This window comes from Bombina bombina, chromosome 1 (genome assembly GCF_027579735.1).
Source record: "Bombina bombina isolate aBomBom1 chromosome 1, aBomBom1.pri, whole genome shotgun sequence".
NCBI classification, from domain to species: domain Eukaryota; kingdom Metazoa; phylum Chordata; class Amphibia; order Anura; family Bombinatoridae; genus Bombina; species Bombina bombina.
In genome coordinates, this window is record NC_069499.1 from 1,244,317,598 (window position 1) to 1,244,336,228 (window position 18,631).

Sequence of the window (18,631 nt, forward strand, 5' to 3'; positions counted from 1 at the left end):
ATACTACATCATTATTGTATGTATAAATCATGACACATGTGAACTCAGCAGTAACTGTGTATAAAAAAATTATATTTTTTTAATCTAAATTTTATTAAACAAGATTATAAAACATAGTGTGTGAGTGTATTCTAAACTGTAAATGAAGAACAGGAAGTGGTTAGCCACATGCCCTTTGAGTGTTTGTATATAACTTTGATGTTCACGTAGGGCTCCCATGAGCCTCTGCTCAAATAAATGCACATTTATATACACCAGGTGATCACTATTACCACTATCCCTTGGCTATAAAAACCTGTATAGGGGCTTTATTTTAAAGAAAGACTTCTGGTTACTAAAAAAAGGAGTCTCAAGGCTTTTTGATGACCTGTTATAAGTGGCTAGAACCCCTCAGCCTGCAAACCATGTGGAGATATTTTATTTATTTTTTACATATTGGTGCTTTAACATTATACCCACAAAATATCATATGAAAGAGCAATCATTTCCCTTTAAATGGTTCTTGTGAGTTTTTAGTACTTAAAGGGAAACTGAAGCAAATGTTTTTCTTTCGTGATTCAGATAGAGCATGCAATTTTAAGCAACTTTCTAATTTACTCCTATTATTATTTTTCTTCATTCTCTTGCTTTATTTGTAAAAGAAGTCATCTAAGCTTTTTTTGGTTCAGACTCTGGACAGCACTTTTTATTGGTGGATCAATTTATCCACCAATCAGCAAGAACAACGCAGGTTGTTAACCAAAAATGGGCCGGCATCTAAACTTACATTCTTGCATTTCAAATAAAGATACCAAGAGAATGAAGAAAATTTGATAATAGGAGTAAATTAGAAAGTTGCTTAAAATGTCATGCTCTATCCGAATCACGAAAGAAAAAAATTGGGTTCAGTGTCCCTTTAAAGAAGCTAAGATTGAAAGGTTTAAACACTTACCTCCATCCAGCACCCTTAAAAGTCCTATGGCGTTACCTTTTCACTTTGTGATGTCACCACTCATGGGCGCAGTGTTGTCAGTGGCATTCTAGGATTCCCCAGTAACGCGGGTCCACTGGACCACCAGGGATTTGGGGGTAAGTGCAAGGAAGCCGTGATGAGCTACAAAAGACCCCCCCCCCCCGATTGACAACACACACATGGATGTCATAATCGTTCCGCAGCTGCTGCGCTGTTCAAAGAGTCTGTAGTGTGTCAGTTGGGCGCAAGTTACAGACTCAGCCAATCAACGGCTTGTTTAGTCAACCGCATGGCTCATTAGCATACTGTGACGTCACCGGGCTTTGCAACTAGACTCTGTAGTAGCGTGGCTAATTTGCATACTGAGATTGTACCTGTCAGAGCGTGATTTTCAATACTGTTTACGCTCAGTGTTTATGTGCTTTTTAGTGCTAACGTGGTGTCCTAATGTTGCAAGCGTAGTTCATAAGTTATATGTTGGAGCCCAATATTTACCTTGTATGCCATATGTGTGATTATAGCGGGACCAATTAGGGATGAAAAAATGTCAAACAGCCCCTGTTAGATCAATGCCTATCTTAGTTGGTTAGTCACCTGTGTGAGTGTAATAATGCTAATATAGGACTCCTGTGTGTTTAGGTTTGATATCATATGGGACTGCAGGGAATGTTCCATCACTAACACTGTGTTCCATGTTTGTTGTAAATAGGCAATATTATTATAAAAAGGTCTATCAGTGGTATCAGATGACACATGTTATAAGGGGTATATAATATCACTGATCCCTGTCTATTCATCATGATATTCTGGATCAATAAGTTAAGTGCCTGACCAAGATATGCCATCATAGTTATAATTGCACCTCATATATTAGTCATCATATGTTAATATAACCCATACTGTGTTCTGAGTTAGAGGTAAAGTAAGTTATATGCCATGTGCCTCCCCAACCTAGGGGTATATATAGTTATAGACCTCATAGATAATCATTGGTCTGTCCCATCACAAGTGGCAATCATGGTAAACATAGTACTTTTTACAACTATATGCAGTCCATCATTAGTATGACATTATAAAATAGCATAAACGACTGTTAGTCAGTATAAATAGCCAGAATTACGTATGATCATCAATATCAGGTATATTGTTCCTGGAAGTTGAATTAGTGTTGAACCAGTATTTAGACCAGGCGGCACACATCAATAGTATGGATAAAAGTATAGTCAAATATGAGATCACTCCCCATGGTTCACCCCACTCCATATGTGCACATCTTCAATTCAATCTGTAGTTCAAAGACCGTCACTAGTGTAATGATGGTTATTGTTATGAATGGGATTTATTGGGTCAGACCTAGCGTATACCCCACTATGGCATGGTTGTGTACTCTGATCTAAACTACCAACCCAATCAACATAACAGTACTTACCCATGTTCCATGGGTTAAAGGTAGCAGTGCCAGTCATTCAACATATTCAGGCCTTGTGGATGTAGGGTTCCCAATCGGTATATCCATCGTGTTTCAAGTTGTAGCAATCTGTTATCCCGATCGCCTCTATGCTTCAGGGGGGGGGACATGATCTATTAGAATGAATCGTAAGTCTGTTACTTTGTGATTTGCCTCCAAAAAGTGCCTTGCTACTGGTTGTTCAGCAGTGCCTTTGTCCAGTGCACTTCTTATAGCCAATCTGTGGTTAGCCATACGTAGTCGGGCATTATCAATCGTTTTACCTACATAGAATTGTCCACAGCAGCAGCACAAAAGGTAAATTACATGGCTAGTGGTGCAGGTAATAAAATGCTTAATGGTGTATTTTCTGTTGGTATGTGGGTGGCAAAATATTTTGCATGGTATCATCCCACTGCACGTGGTGCAGCCCGTGCACCTAAAGCAGCCAGTTCTTTTTGTCTTCAGCCATTGTTGTTGATAACAGTGTTGTGGATCAGTCAGCATCAAATGGTCTCTTAGGCTCCGTCCACGCTTATACCCCATGATAGGGGGATCCATTACATAAAATGGAAGTGATTTGTCAGATTCCCATCTTTCTCTGATGTTGCTGGCTAGTTTATTCTTTCCCTTATTGTATGTAGTGGTAAAGATCATTCATTTCTTCTTTTCATCCCTTGGTTTATTTAGAGTCTCGACAGTTTTAATCTCATCAATAACTTCCTTGATCAGGCTATTTTTGTAGCCGCGTTGTAGAAACTTGTTTGCCATCAGTTGCTGTTCTCTATTTGTTGATTCAGTGTTGTTTCTGACAACCCTGATCATTTGGGATTTAATGATGGCCTTGCGTGTATGGGGTGGATGATTACTTGTTGCTTTCAGAAGTGAGTTCCTATCAGTTGTTTTTGAATATAGTGTGGTGTATAACTTATCTTGGTTTTTGTAGATCCTCAAATCTAGGAAGTCAATCTGTTGGTAATCATATTTAAGTTCGAATCTTATCGGGGAGTCTTTGCTGTTTAGCTCATTTACCCAATTTGTCAAGGCTTCTTCTTCACCCCGCCAGATCAGGAATACGTCATCTATGTACCTCTTGTAGCATATGCAGTGGCGTCACTAGGTTTGGTGTCACCCGGTGCGGTAAGTCATGGTGTCACCCCCCCCCCCCAGAAAGCAGACACACACAAAAACACAGGCAAACACACATACAAACACTCAGACACACTTAAAAACATACTCAGATGCACACACAAACACTCGGAAACACACTCAGACACACACACAAAAACACACACACAAAAACACCGAGACACACACAAAAACACTGAGACACACATACACACAAAAACTCAGACACACACATACAAAATATGTAAACTGCACTGCATTAATTATAAAGCTCATGTCTAGAGCTGCTCCCTGGCTCAGCAGAACATCAAATGAAAGATAAACAGAGCACTCTAAAATAAATCACTGAAGAAAAGATTTAGGCGCGCAAACTATGAAAATTCTGCTCTCTGACTCTGTTCCAAGTCTGTCAGTGCACAGCCCTGGGCCGCATGTCACTGAGCAGTGAGCACAGATAGGCAGGCAGGTTTAGGCTAGCAGCGCAACTTTGCAAGCCCCACGGCACACCCACAACATTCATAGTGAAATTGGGCAGAAGAGGAGCAAAGTACAAACAAGCAAAAGCAGCCGGGAAAACTATTTGTTGAAATTGCAGCACTGGCTCAAGGGGCAAAAAAATTGTGTGGCTACAACTTCCCCAGTCCCACTAATGTTCACAAATGCCAGCCTCTAATAAAATAATCTATGCATCTCAACATTGTATTTCTTTGAATTTCAATAAAATTTAAAAAAAAAAAAATTTTTTTTTTGGTGTCACCCCCTGGAGGGTGTCACCCAGGTGCGGCCCGCACCCCCCGCACACCCCTAGTGACGCCACTGAGCATATGATGTCATTGTGGCTGTAAACCCCCATTGTCTCCTTTTCGTATTGCTCCATAAAGAGGTTAGCATATGAAGGGGCCACATTCGAAACCATGGCAGTCCCCATGAGTTGTTGATAGAAGTATTTCTTGAATCTAAAATAGTTGAGTTTTAGGCATTTCTCCAGAAGGCTGAGTATAAAGTTAATTGATGGTCCAATGTATGGGTGATGGTTCAATGTACTTTCTATCGCCTTAATCCCCTCGCTGTGTGGGATGACTGTATAGAGGCTCCTTACATCCATAGTCACCAATATATTATTGCTGTTGATGTCCTCCAAAGTATTTAATAGTGTGATCAAATCACTGGAGTCTCTGATATAGGAGTCCATGCCCTTCACAAATGGTTGTAAGATAGAGTCAGTAAATTGGGCTAAGGGCTGGAGTAAGGAACCTCTCGCTGATACTATCGGCCTCCCAGGTGGATTCTGCTGGTTTTTATGTATTTTGGGTAACGTGTAGAGAATTGGATGTATTGGATATGTTGTGGTGAGAAAAGTAGCTTCATCTTCACTAATCCAATCTTTATTCACTGCCTCTTGTATTAGATTATCAATCTCTTTCTTGAAGGTTTTGGTTGGGTCCCATGTTAGTTTCTTGTAAGTTGTAACATCACTGAGTTGCTTAAGGACTTCATCTCTGTATTGGTTGTATTCCATTATGACAATTGCCCCACCTTTATCCGCAGGGCGTATCACGATGCTTGGGTCAGTAGCCAGAGACTTTAAGGCTTGTCTTTCACCCCTGGAGATATATTTTTTTTAAAAAAAATCATTATATATACAGGATATATATATATATATACAGTATGTATATACAGTATCTCACAAAAGTGAGTACATCCCTTACATTTTTGTATATATTTTATTATATCTTTTCATGTGACAACACTGAAGAAATGACACTTTGCTACAATGTAAAGTAGTGAGTGTACAGCCTGTATAATAGTGTAAATTTGGTGTCCCTCAAAATAAGTCAACACACAGCCATTAATGTCTAAACCGTTGGCAACAAAAGTGAGTACACCCCTAAGTGGAAATGTCCAAATTGGACCCAATTATCCATTTTCCCTCCCCGGTGTCATGTGACTCGTTAGTGTTACAAGGTCTCAGGTGTGAATGGGGGCAGGTGTGTTAAATTTGGTGTTATCACTCTCACACACTCTCATAGTGGTCACTGGAAGTTCAACATGGCACCTCATGGCAAATAACTCTCTGAGGATCTGAAAAAAAGAATTGTTGCCCTACATAAATGGCCTTGGCTTTAAGAAGATTGCCAAGACCCTGAAACTGAGCTGCAGCACGGTGGACAAGACCATACAGCAGTTTCACAAGACAGGTTCCACTCAGAACAGGCCTCGGCATTGTCGACCAAAGAAGTTGAGTGCACGTGCTCAGCGTCATATCAAGAGGTTGTCTTAGGGAAATAGACGTAGGAGTGCTGCCAGCATTGTTGCAGAGGTTGAAGGTGTGGGGAGTCAGCCTGTTAGTGCTCAGACTATATGCCGCACACTGCATCAAATTGGTCTGCATTTCTGTCGTCCCAGAAGGAAGCCTCTTCTAAAGATAATGCACAAGAAAGCCTGCAAGCAGTTTTCTGAAAACAAGCAGACTAAGGACATGGATTACTGGAACCATGTCCTGTGGTCCAATGAGAGCAAGATAAATTTATTTGGTTCAGATGGTGTCAAGCGTGTGTGGTGGCAACCAGGTGAGGAGTACAAAGACAAGTGTGTCTTGCCTACAGTCAAGCATGGTGGTGGTAGTGTCATGGTCTAGGCCTGCATGAGTGCTGCCGGCACTAGGAAACTACAGTTCATTGAGGAAACCATGAATGCCAACATGTACTGTGACATACTGAAGCAGAGCATGATCCCCTACCTCGGCCGCAGAGCAGTATTCCAACATGATAACGACCCCAAATACACCTCCAAAACCACCACTGCCTTGCTAAAGAAGCTGAGGGTAAAGGTAATGGACTGGCCAAGCATGTCTCCAGACCTAAACCCTATTGAGCAACTGTGGGGCATCCTCAAACGGAAGGTGGGGGAGCGCAAGGTCTCTAACTTCCACCAGCTCTATGATGTCATCATGGAGGAGTGGAAGAGGACTTCAGTGGCAATCTGTGATGCTCTGATGAACTCCATGCCCAAGAGGGTTAAAGCAGTGCTGGAAAATAATGGTGGCCACACAAAATATTGACACTTTTGGCCCAATTTGGACATTTCCACTTAGGGGTGTACTCACTTTTGTTGCCAACGGTTTAGACATTAATGGCTGTGTGTTGAGTTATTTTGAGGGGACAGCAAATTTACACTGTTATACAAGCTGTAGACTCACTAATTTACACTAATTTACATTGCAGCAAAGTGTCATTTATTCAGTGTTGTCACATGAAAAGATATAATAAAATATTTACAAAAATGTGAGGGATGTACTCACTTTTTTGAGATACTGGGGTCTATCTATCAAGCTCCGAACGGAGCTTGATTATGCGTGTTTCTGGCGAGGTTGATTGACACCCCCTGCTGGTGGCTGATTAGCCGCGAATCTGCAGGGGGCGGCGCTGCACTAGCAGTTCTTGCGAGCTGCTGGTGCAATGCTGAATACGGAGAGCGTAGTGCTCTCTGCATTCAGCGAGGTCTTGCGGACCTGATCCGCAAGACCTTTCTTAAATAGGCATCATAGTATATATATATATTTATATTCAGTTTTTTTCACTTTAAAGTAAGTGTTGTTTAAAATTTGAGGTTCACTTGCATTAATTAAATGCAGTCACACAGTAAATGTGCCTTTCCATGGCCCTGGGCCATGAAGACATTTTAATTTAAACTGATTTTTATTCATGTCCTGTTATGACCCCTTTATGTTAAAAAAATAATTTCTATGATATCTTTAACTTTTTGGCTGCCTGAGAAAACAGCAAAGCATTATACAACATTGTATACCATGTGTTAAAGCTCTTTCTGGCAGACAAGGGGCTAAAAGTGTCATGACAAGAGTTGAATGGCTCTACTGTTCCTCATTTCCTGTTAATAAGGAAAACCATATTCAATTGCATAAAGCTATATTACAAGGTAGCGTAGTCATCTCTGGGGTAGAATTAAAATCTTGTTTATAATGATAGTATAGAGATGAGGATATAAGCTGTTTTATTAGTATTACTCTGCAGTCCAGGTGCTAAGTACATATGATTATTTCAACTATTCTAAAGCTATTAATAATACATGTGGATAAAAGAGTTAATAACTTTTGCAAATCATTTTGCTTCCCCCATATCCTAGTGACTGAAGCACTGCAGATGGGAAAGTTAACGCTCTCTTCTTCATCCAAGCTTTGCTAAAATTTAGTGCTGATTAAAACTGCTGCAGTTAGATGAATAAAAAATGTTCTGCAGGCAGGGAGAGCTTACAAATTCACATTTTCTTATGTCATAAATGGGAAACATTCTGCATTAAAATTTTAAACTCTAGAAGTAAATGAGTACCTATAGATTATGCTCACAGAGACAGGCTCATGTGGAAGACTCTTGCAGACTCTCATTTGTTTAGTATGTATCCAGGCATCATATCCTGTCGTTATAATGACAGTCTAGATATACCTTTTCAGCTTAGTTTACGGTAATAAACTGGTGACTTATGAAGTTCACTGCAGTACTGGCAGGTAGCAAGATACAGAGAAATCACCTCTATAAACTTGTCTTCTGAAACCAGAAGTTAGTCTCTAATCAGGACTGAGCTTTGTCGTTAATGTGAGCCTGCAGGGCTTAAATGCAAAACTGTAAATTAGTTACTGGAAAGAGAATATTCTAGAGAACTAAAGAATGAAAACTGATATCTTCAAAACTTTCTGAAGGAAATAATAAACTCATGAACCAATAGTAACTAAGGCCTAGATTTCGAGTTTGGCGGGAGCCGTGAAAACCAGCGTTAGAGGCTCCTAACGCTGGTTTTAGGCTACCTCCGGTATTTGGAGTCACTCAAAAAAGGGTCTAATGCTCACTTTTCAGCCGCGACTTTTCCATACCGCAGATCCCCTTACGTAAATTGCGTATCCTATCTTTTCAATGGGATCTTTCTAACTCTGGTATTTAGAGTCGTGTCTGAAGTGAGCGTTAGAAATCTAACGACAAAACTCCAGCCGCAGAAAAAAAAAGTCAGTAGTTAAGAGCTTTCTGGGCTAACGCCGGTTCATAAAGCTCTTAACTACTGTGCTCTACAGTACACTAACACCCATAAACTACCTATGTACCCCTAAACCGAGGTCCCCCCACATCGCCGCAACTCGATAACATTTTTTTAACCCCTAATCTGCCGACCGCCACCTACGTTATCCTTATGTTTATTAACCCCTAATCTGCCCCCCACAACGTCGCCGCCAGCTACCTACACTTATTAACCCCTAATCTGCTGTCCGCACGCCGCCGCCAGCTACATTATCCCTATGTACCCCTAATCTTCTGCCCTAACATCGCCGACCCCTATATTATATTTATTAACCCCTAACCTGCCCCCCACAACGTCGCCGCCACCTACCTACAATAATTAACCCCTAATCTGCCGACCGCAAAGAGCCGCCAGCTACATTATAGCTATGTACCCCTAATCTGCTGCCCCTAACACCGCCGACCCCTATATTATATTAACCCCTAAGCTGCCCTCCCTAACATCGCCGACACCTAACTTCAATTATTAACCCCTAATCTGCCGACCGAATCTCGCCGCTATTCTAATAAATGTATTAACCCCTAAAGCTAAGTCTAACCCTAACACTAACACCCCCCTAAGTTAAATATAATTTTAATCTAACGAAATTAATTAACTCTTATTAAATAAATTATTCCTATTTAAAGCTAAATACTTACCTGTAAAATAAATCCTAATATAGCTACACTATAAATTATAATTATATTATAGATATTTTAGGATTAATATTTATTTTACAGGTAACTTTGTATTTATTTTAACCAGGTACAATAGCTATTAAATAGTTAAGAACTATTTAATAGCTAAAATAGTTAAAATAATTACACATTTACCTGTAAAATAAATCCTAACCTAAGTTACAATTAAACCTACACTATCAATAAATTAATTAAATAAAATACCTACAATTACCTACAATTAAACCTAACACTACACTATCAATAAATAAATTAAATACAATACCTACAAATAACTACAATGAAATAAACTAACTAAAGTACAAAAAATAAAAAAGAACTAAGTTACAAAAAATAAAAAAATATTTACAAACATAAGAAAAATATTACAACAATTTTAAACTAATTACACCTACTCTAAGCCCCCTAATAAAATAACAAAGCCCCCCAAAATAAAAAAATGCCCTACCCTATTCTAAATTACTAAAGTTCAAAGCTCTTTTACCTTACCAGCCCTGAACAGGGCCCCCAAGAAGTTCAGCTCTTTTGCCTGTAAAAAAAAACATACAATACCCCCCCCCAACATTACAACCCACCACCCACATACCCCTAATCTAACACAAACCCCCCTTAAATAAACCTAACACTAAGCCCCTGAAGATCATCCTACCTTGTCTTCACCATACCAGGTTCACCGATCCGTCCTGGCTCCGATATCTTCATCCAACCCAAGCGGGGGCTAGACATCCACTGAAGAAGTCCAGAAGAGGGTCCAAAGTCTTCATCCTATCCGGGAAGAAGAGTAGATCCGGACCGGCAACCATCTTCTTCCAAGCGGCATCTTCTATCTTCATCCGATGAGGACCGGCTCCATCCTGAAGACCTCCACCGCGGACCCATCTTCATCCGGCGACGTCCAACTGAAGAATGACGGTTCCTTTAAGGGACGTCATCCAAGATGGCGTCCCTCGAATTCCGATTGGCTGATAGGATTCTATCAGCCAATCGGAATTAAGGTAGGAATATTCTGATTGGCTGATGGAATCAGCCAATCAGAATCAAGATCAATCCGATTGGCTGATCCAATCAGCCAATCAGATTGAGCTCGCATTCTATTGGCTGATTGGAACAGCCAATAGAATGCGAGCTCAATCTGATTGGCTGATTGGATCAGCCAATCGGATTGAACTTGATTCTGATTGGCTGATTCCATCGGCCAATCAGAATATTCCTACCTTAATTCCGATTGGCTGATAGAATCCTATCAGCCAATTGGAATTCGAGGGACGCCATCTTGGATGACGTCCCTTAAAGGAACCGTCATTCTTCAGTTGGACGTCGCCGGATGAAGATGGGTCCGCGGTGGAGGTCTTCAGGATGGAGCCGGTCCTCATCGGATGAAGATAGAAGATGCCGCTTGGAAGAAGATGGTTGCCGGTCTGGATCTACTCTTCTTCCCGGATAGGATGAAGACTTTGGACCCTCTTCTGGACTTCTTCAGTGGATGTCTAGCCCCCGCTTGGGTTGGATGAAGATATCGGAGCCAGGACGGATCGGTGTGATACCCGGTGAGGTGAAGACAAGGTAGGATGATCTTCAGGGGCTTAGTGTTAGGTTTATTTAAGGGGGGTTTGGGTTAGATTAGGGGTATGTGGGTGGTGGGTTGTAATGTTGGGGGGGGGGGTATTGTATGTTTTTTTTTACAGGCAAAAGAGCTGAACGTCTTGGGGCATGCCCCGCAAAGGGCCCTGTTCAGGGCTGGTAAGGTAAAAGAGCTTTGAACTTTAGTAATTTAGAATAGGGTAGGGCATTTTTTAGTTAGTTATTAACTATTTAATAGCTATTGTACCTGGTTAAAATAATTGCAAAGTTACCTGTAAAATAAATATTAATCCTAAAATAGCTATAATATAATTATAATTTATAGTGTAGCTATATTAGGATTTATTTTACAGGTAAGTATTTAGCTTTAAATAGGAATAATTTATTTAATAAGAGATAATTAATTTCGTTAGATGTAAATTATATTTAACTTAGGGGGGTGTTAGTGTTAGGTTTAGACTTAGCTTTAGGGGTTAATACATTTATTAGAATAGCGGTGAGCTCCAGTCGGCAGATTAGGGGTTAATAATTGAAGTTAGGTGTCGGCGATGTTAGGGAGGGCAGATTAGGGGTTAATACTATTTATTATAGGGTTAGTGAGGCGGATTAGGGGTTAATAACTTTATTATAGTAGCGCTCAGGTCCGGTCGGCAGATTAGGGGTTAATAAGTGTAGGCAGGTGGAGGCGACGTTGTGGGGGGCAGATTAGGGGTTAATAAATATAATATAGGGGTCGGCGATGTTAGGGCAGCAGATTAGGGGTACATAGGGATAATGTAAGTAGCGGCGGTTTACGGAGCGGCAGATTAGGGGTTAATAATAATATGCAGGGGTCAGCGATAGCAGGGGCAGCAGATTAGGGGTTAATAAGTGTAAGGTTAGGGGTGTTTAGACTCGGGGTACATGTTAGAGTGTTAGGTGCAGACGTAGGAAGTGTTTCCGCATAGCAAACAATGGGGCTGCGTTAGGAGCTGAACGCGGCTTTTTTGCAGGTGTTAGGTTTTTTTTCAGCTCAAACAGCCCAATTGTTTCCTATGGGGGAATCGTGCACGAGCACGTTTTTGAGGCTGGCCGCGTCCGTAAGCAACTCTGGTATCGAGAGTTGAAGCTGCGTTAAATATGCTCTACGCTCCTTTTTTGGAGCCTAACGCAGCCTTTATGTGGACTCTCAATACCAGAGTTATTTAAAAGGTGCGGCCAGAAAAAAGCCAGCATTAGCTACGCGGGTCCTTACCGACAAAACTCTAAATCTAGCCGTTAGTAAGTATAATATTTAATTCAAATATTAACTGACTTTGGGCCAGATTACAATTGGCGCGCTGTTTAGCTCCTTCATTCAAGTGCAAACACCGGCAGAAGTAAACGTTTAAAGTAAAATGTTTGTACGTGAGCGAAAGCTGACGCATGCTAACATCAGGAATTTGGATATGGCACTAACTTCTTCTCCCTGTTGACTTCAATGGAGAATGCAAACTGGAAAAAGATGAACACTTATCGCTTGTGCGCTAACCAGACAGGACTTAAGCCTATAGTGCTAACCCAAAGGTAGTTATTAATATTTACAGTACATACACAGTAAAACACATTATTCAATATTAAAATTTCTTAAAAAATATTTTTGTTGTTTTTATGTATTTGAATGTAAAGGGCTCCAAAGTATATATACATATGTATAAATGTATATATATGTGTTTATATGTGTTTATATGTGTGTATATGTATGTATACACATATAAACATAAATAAACATGTATACACATATCTACATATGTATATATACATACATACTCATGTATATGTATGTATACATCCATTATAGCCATTTTTCAAATACCTTGTCATATACCATCTACCTTTTAGCCCTCAAATAAATATATATATATATTTCCTTTTATTGAATTAAAGAAAATACAAACAAGTTTCAAATACAGTCACACATATGGACAGTGATATTACAAGTACAATAACCAAGAATTGCAATCATGACAAATACTGTCAAGCAAACATATCATGAAATTATCTTAAGATGACAAATTTGTATCCATTGTTACAGCAATTCAGGGGTTGCAAGGTCCAAGAACACTAAAATGCCTCGTTAATTGAAAAGAGGGAAACAGGTGAAATTACAACCCGTTTCAGGGGTAATCAACTGATGGTTGTAATACACTCCCTTGACCAGATCTTTTGTATAATAGAGTGCCCAATTTCTTAAAGCCCCATGAAGATCTTATAGAATATAGTACTTATTCTAAGAATTACATGCTTGTCATCATTATAGATACAAGACAACTAATCAAACAACTTTAAAAAAAAATATATAAACAAAAAACATTATACCAACTGAGTGTAGACATTGGTACACATTTACTATAGATTCAAATCATTATTGTGAAAAAGAGTCACAGAGGAACCATATAGGAGGTTAGCGGATAATGATATCCAAGGTGAATATTGGCTAATTGTGGACGTGGTTCCCAAATTAGTCTAATAGCAGGATACATATCTAATCTATTCATGGCCATATAATGATATATTTCAAGAACAACAGTGATATTTACTCTTTCTTCCCTCTCATGATGGAAAAAATGTGGGGCTTTTACAGTATAAAGATATTAGTTGACTATCAGTATTGATAAGGATCTAACATAATTTAGCTTTTAATTTTCATTTTAATTGTGGGGATTTATTAAAAATATATAAAAAGGGATGTAATTTAATATTGCTTTGAAAGATGAGATTTAAGTGATGCAAGATATCTTTCCAGTAGGTTTGAATTCTAGGGCATATCCAGCATATATGGTACATTGTTCCCACTTCTGCACATTTCCTCCAGCACTTGTTAGTAGCCGCAGAAAACATATATTTCAGTCTTTGTGGTGAAAGATACCACCTCATCAATATTTTAAGATTAGTTTCTACAGCATTAGTGAACAGTGCTGATTTAGAGGTGTTTATAAACAATATAAGCAGTTGTTTGCTAGGGTGTTGGATGTTCATATGTTCATCCCAATCTATTATATATGTTGGAATAGTAGGAGGGTTAGTGGTAAAAAGTAGCGAATAGGAGATTCAGGGGATGTCCTTAACTGTAATTTCCATCAAATATATTTTTTTAAAGTTGTCATTTGTCTTATCAAGTTAGCCGTATTTTTATATGTCGATAAGAAATTATGTAATTGATGCAATATAAACCATGACTGAAAAAATATGTCTCCTAAATGGTCTATGAAGTTTTTTGTTTGAGTTTACACAATTATAAAACAGATCTAATCGGTATCAATCTATGTAGATTCAATGGTTTGGAGGGTGTAACCAGCTTTAAACTGGGCTTGTTTAATACTGGGGTGAGTGGGGAAGAATTTGATGAGATATGTGGGACTTCTCATAGAATTAGTGATCACAATTAAAATGTTTCAGCTAGTAAGGCAAATGCTTGAATAGTATCAGGTATGCTTGAGGGATAGAGACAGCAGGCTCTGCCCAACTGTGGAACTAAATCGTGTTCAAGGTACATCCAGCTATTGTCACCTAGTGAGCCTCTGTGACACCAAGCCACAATTCTCTGGTGAAAGACTCTCATTGTATAAAATTTTAAATTAGGAGCTCCTAGGCCACCCTAGTGATATGCACATAGAGCGAAGCTTTCTTAGGCCTAGATTTAGAGTTCGGCGGTAGCCGTCAAAACCAGCGTTAGAGGCTCCTAACGCTGGTTTTGGGCGCCCGCTGGTATTTGGAGTCAGTGATTAAAGGGTCTAACGCTCACTTTTCAGCCGCGACTTTTCCATACCGCAGATCCCCCTACGCCATTTGCGTAGCCTATCTATTCAATGGGATCTTTCTAACGCCGGTATTTAGAGTCGTTTCTGCAGTGAGCGTTAGAGCTCTAACGACAAGATTCCAGCCGCCTGAAAATAGCAGGAGTTAAGAGCTTTCTGGCTAACGCCGGTTTATAAAGCTCTTAACTACTGTACCCTAAAGTACACTAACACCCATAAACTACCTATGTACCCCTAAACCGAGCTCCCCCCACATCGCCGCCACTCGATTAAAATTTTTAACCCCTAATCTGCCGACCGCCACCTACGTTATACTTATGTACCCCTAATCTGCTGCCCCTAACCCCGACGACCCCTATATTATATTTCTTAACCCCTAACTTGCCCCCCACAACGTCGCCGCAAGCTACTTAAAATAATTAACCCCTAATCTTCCGACCGCAAATCACCGCCACCTACGTTATCCCTATGTACCCCAAATCTGCTACCCCTAACACCGCCGACCCCTATATTATATTTATTAACCCCTAATCTGCCCCCCTCAACGTCGCCGACACCTGCCTACACTTATTAATCCCTAATCTGCCGAGCGGACCTGAGCGCTACTATAATAAAGTTATTAACCCCTAATCCGCCTCACTAACCCTATCATAAATAGTATTAACCCCTAATCTGCCCTCCCTAACATCGCCGACACCTAACTTCAATTATTAACCCCTAATCTGCCGACCGGAGCTCACCGCTATTCTAATAAATGTGTTAACCCCTAAAGCTAAGTCTAACCCTAACACTAACACCCCCTAAGTTAAATATAATTTTTATCTAACGAAATAAATTAACTCTTATTAAATAAATGATTCCTATTTAAAGCTAAATACTTACCTGTAAAATACATCCTAATATAGCTACAATATAAATTATAATTATATTATAGCTATTTTAGGATTAATATTTATTTTACAGGTAACTTTGTAATTATTTTAACCAGGTACAATAGCTATTAAATAGTTAAGAACTATTTAATAGTTACCTAGTTAAAATAATAACAAAATTACCTGTAAAATAAGTCCTAACCTAAGATATAATTAAACCTAACACTACCCTATCAATAAAATAATTAAATAAACTACCTACAATTACCTACAATTAACCTAACACTACACTATCAATAAATTAATTAAACACAATTCCTACCAATAAATACAATTAAATAAACTAGCTAAAGTACAAAAAATAAAAAAGATCTAAGTTACAGAAAATAAAAAAATATTTACAAACATAATAAAAATATTACAACAATTTTAAACTAATTACACCTACTCTAAGCCCCCTAAAAAAATAACAAAGCCCCCCAAAATAAAAAATTCCCTACCCTATTCTAAATTAAAAAAGTTACAAGCTCTTTTACCTTACCAGCCCTGAACAGGGCCCTTTGCGGGGCATGCCCCAAGAATTTCAGCTCTTTTGCCTGTAAAAGAATAAATACAATACCCCCCCCCAACATTACAACCCACCACCCACATACCCCTAATCTAACCCAAACCCCCCTTAAATAAACCTAACACTAAGCCCCTGAAGATCTTCCTACCTTGTCTTCACCATACCAGGTTCACCGATCCGTCCTGAAGAGCTCCTCCGATGTCCTGATCCAAGCCCAAGCGGGGGCTGAAGAGGTCCATGATCCGGTCAAAGTCTTCATCCAAGCGGGGCAGAAGAGGATCTTCCATCCGATTGAAGTCATCATCCAGGCGGCATCTTCGATCTTCTTCCATCCGGAGCGAAGAGGCAGGATCCTGAAGACATCCAGCGCGGAACATCCATCCGGACCGACGACTGAACGACGAATGACTGTTCCTTTAAGGGACGTCATCCAAGATGGCGTCCCTCGAATTCCGATTGGCTGATAGGATTCTATCAGCCAATCGGAATTAAGGTAGGAATTTTCTGATTGGCTGATGGAATCAGCCAATCAGAATCAAGTTCAATCCGATTGGCTGATCCAATCAGCCAATCAGATTGAGCTCGCATTCTATTGGCTGTTCCAATCAGCCAATAGAATGCGAGCTCAATCTGATTGGCTGATTGGATCGGCCAATCGGATTGAACTAGATTCTGATTGGCTGATTCCATCAGCCAATCAGAAAATTCCTACCTTAATTCCGATTGGCTGATAGAATCCTATCAGCCAATCGGAATTCGAGGGACGCCATCTTGGATGACGTCCCTTAAAGGAACAGTCATTCGTCGTTCAGTCGTCGGTCCGGATGGATGTTCCGCGCTGGATGTCTTCAGGATCCTGCCTCTTCGCTCCGGATGGAAGAAGATCGAAGATGCCGCCTGGATGATGACTTCAATCGGATGGAAGATCCTCTTCTGCCCCGCTTGGATGAAGACTTTGACCGGATCATGGACCTCTTCAGCCCCCGCTTGGGCTTGGATCAGGACATCGGAGGAGCTCTTCAGGACGGATCGGTGAACCTGGTATGGTGAAGACAAGGTAGGAAGATCTTCAGGGGCTTAGTGTTAGGTTTATTTAAGGGGGGTTTGGGTTAGATTAGGGGTATGTGGGTGGTGGGTTGTAATGTTGGGGGGGGGGGGTATTGTATTTATTCTTTTACAGGCAAAAGAGCTGAAATTCTTGGGGCATGCCCCGCAAAGGGCCCTGTTCAGGGCTGGTAAGGTAAAAGAGCTTGTAACTTTTTTAATTTAGAATAGGGTAGGGAATTTTTTATTTTGGGGGGCTTTGTTATTTTTTTAGGGGGCTTAGAGTAGGTGTAATTAGTTTAAAATTGTTGTAATATTTTTATTATGTTTGTAAATATTTTTTTATTTTCTGTAACTTAGATCTTTTTTATTTTTTGTACTTTAGCTAGTTTATTTAATTGTATTTATTTGTAGGAATTGTGTTTAATTAATTTATTGATAGTGTAGTGTTAGGTTAATTGTAGGTAATTGTAGGTAGTTTATTTAATTATTTTATTGATAGGGTAGTGTTAGGTTTAATTATATCTTAGGTTAGGACTTATTTTACAGGTAATTTTGTTATTATTTTAACTAGGTAACTATTAAATAGTTCTTAACTATTTAATAGCTATTGTACCTGGTTAAAATAATTACAAAGTTACCTGTAAAATAAATATTAATCCTAAAATAGCTATAATATAATTATAATTTATATTGTAGCTATATTAGGATGTATTTTACAGGTAAGTATTTAGCTTTAAATAGGAATCATTTATTTAATAAGAGTTAATTTATTTCGTTAGATAAAAATTATATTTAACTTAGGGGGGTGTTAGTGTTAGGGTTAGACTTAGCTTTAGGGGTTAACACATTTATTAGAATAGCGGTGAGCTCCGGTCGGCAGATTAGGGGTTAATAATTGAAGTTAGGTGTCGGCGATGTTAGGGAGGGCAGATTAGGGGTTAATACTATTTATGATAGGGTTAGTGAGGCGGATTAGGGGTTAATAACTTTATTATAGTAGCGCTCAGGTCCGCTCGGCAGATTAGGGGTTAATAAGTGTAGGCAGGTGTCGGCGACGTTGAGGGGGGCAGATTAGGGGTTAGTAAATATAATATAGGGGTCGGCGATGTTAGGGCAGCAGATTAGGGGTACATAGGGATAACGTAGGTTGCGGCGGTTTACGGAGCGGCAGATTAGGGGTTAAAAAAAATATGCAGGGGTCAGCGATAGCGGGGGCGGCAGAATAGGGGTTAATAAGTGTAAGGTTAGGGGTGTTTCGACTCGGGGTACATGTTAGAGTGTTAGGTGCAGACGTAGGAAGTGTTTCCCCATAGGAAACAATGGGGCTGCGTTAGGAGCTGAACGCTGCTTTTTTGCAGGTGTTAGGTTTTTTTTCAGCTCAAACAGCCCCATTGTTTCCTATGGGAGAATCGTGCACGAGCACGTTTTTGAGGCCGGCCGCGTCCGTAAGCAACTCTTGTATCGAGAGTTGCATTTGCGGTAAAAATGCCCTACGCTC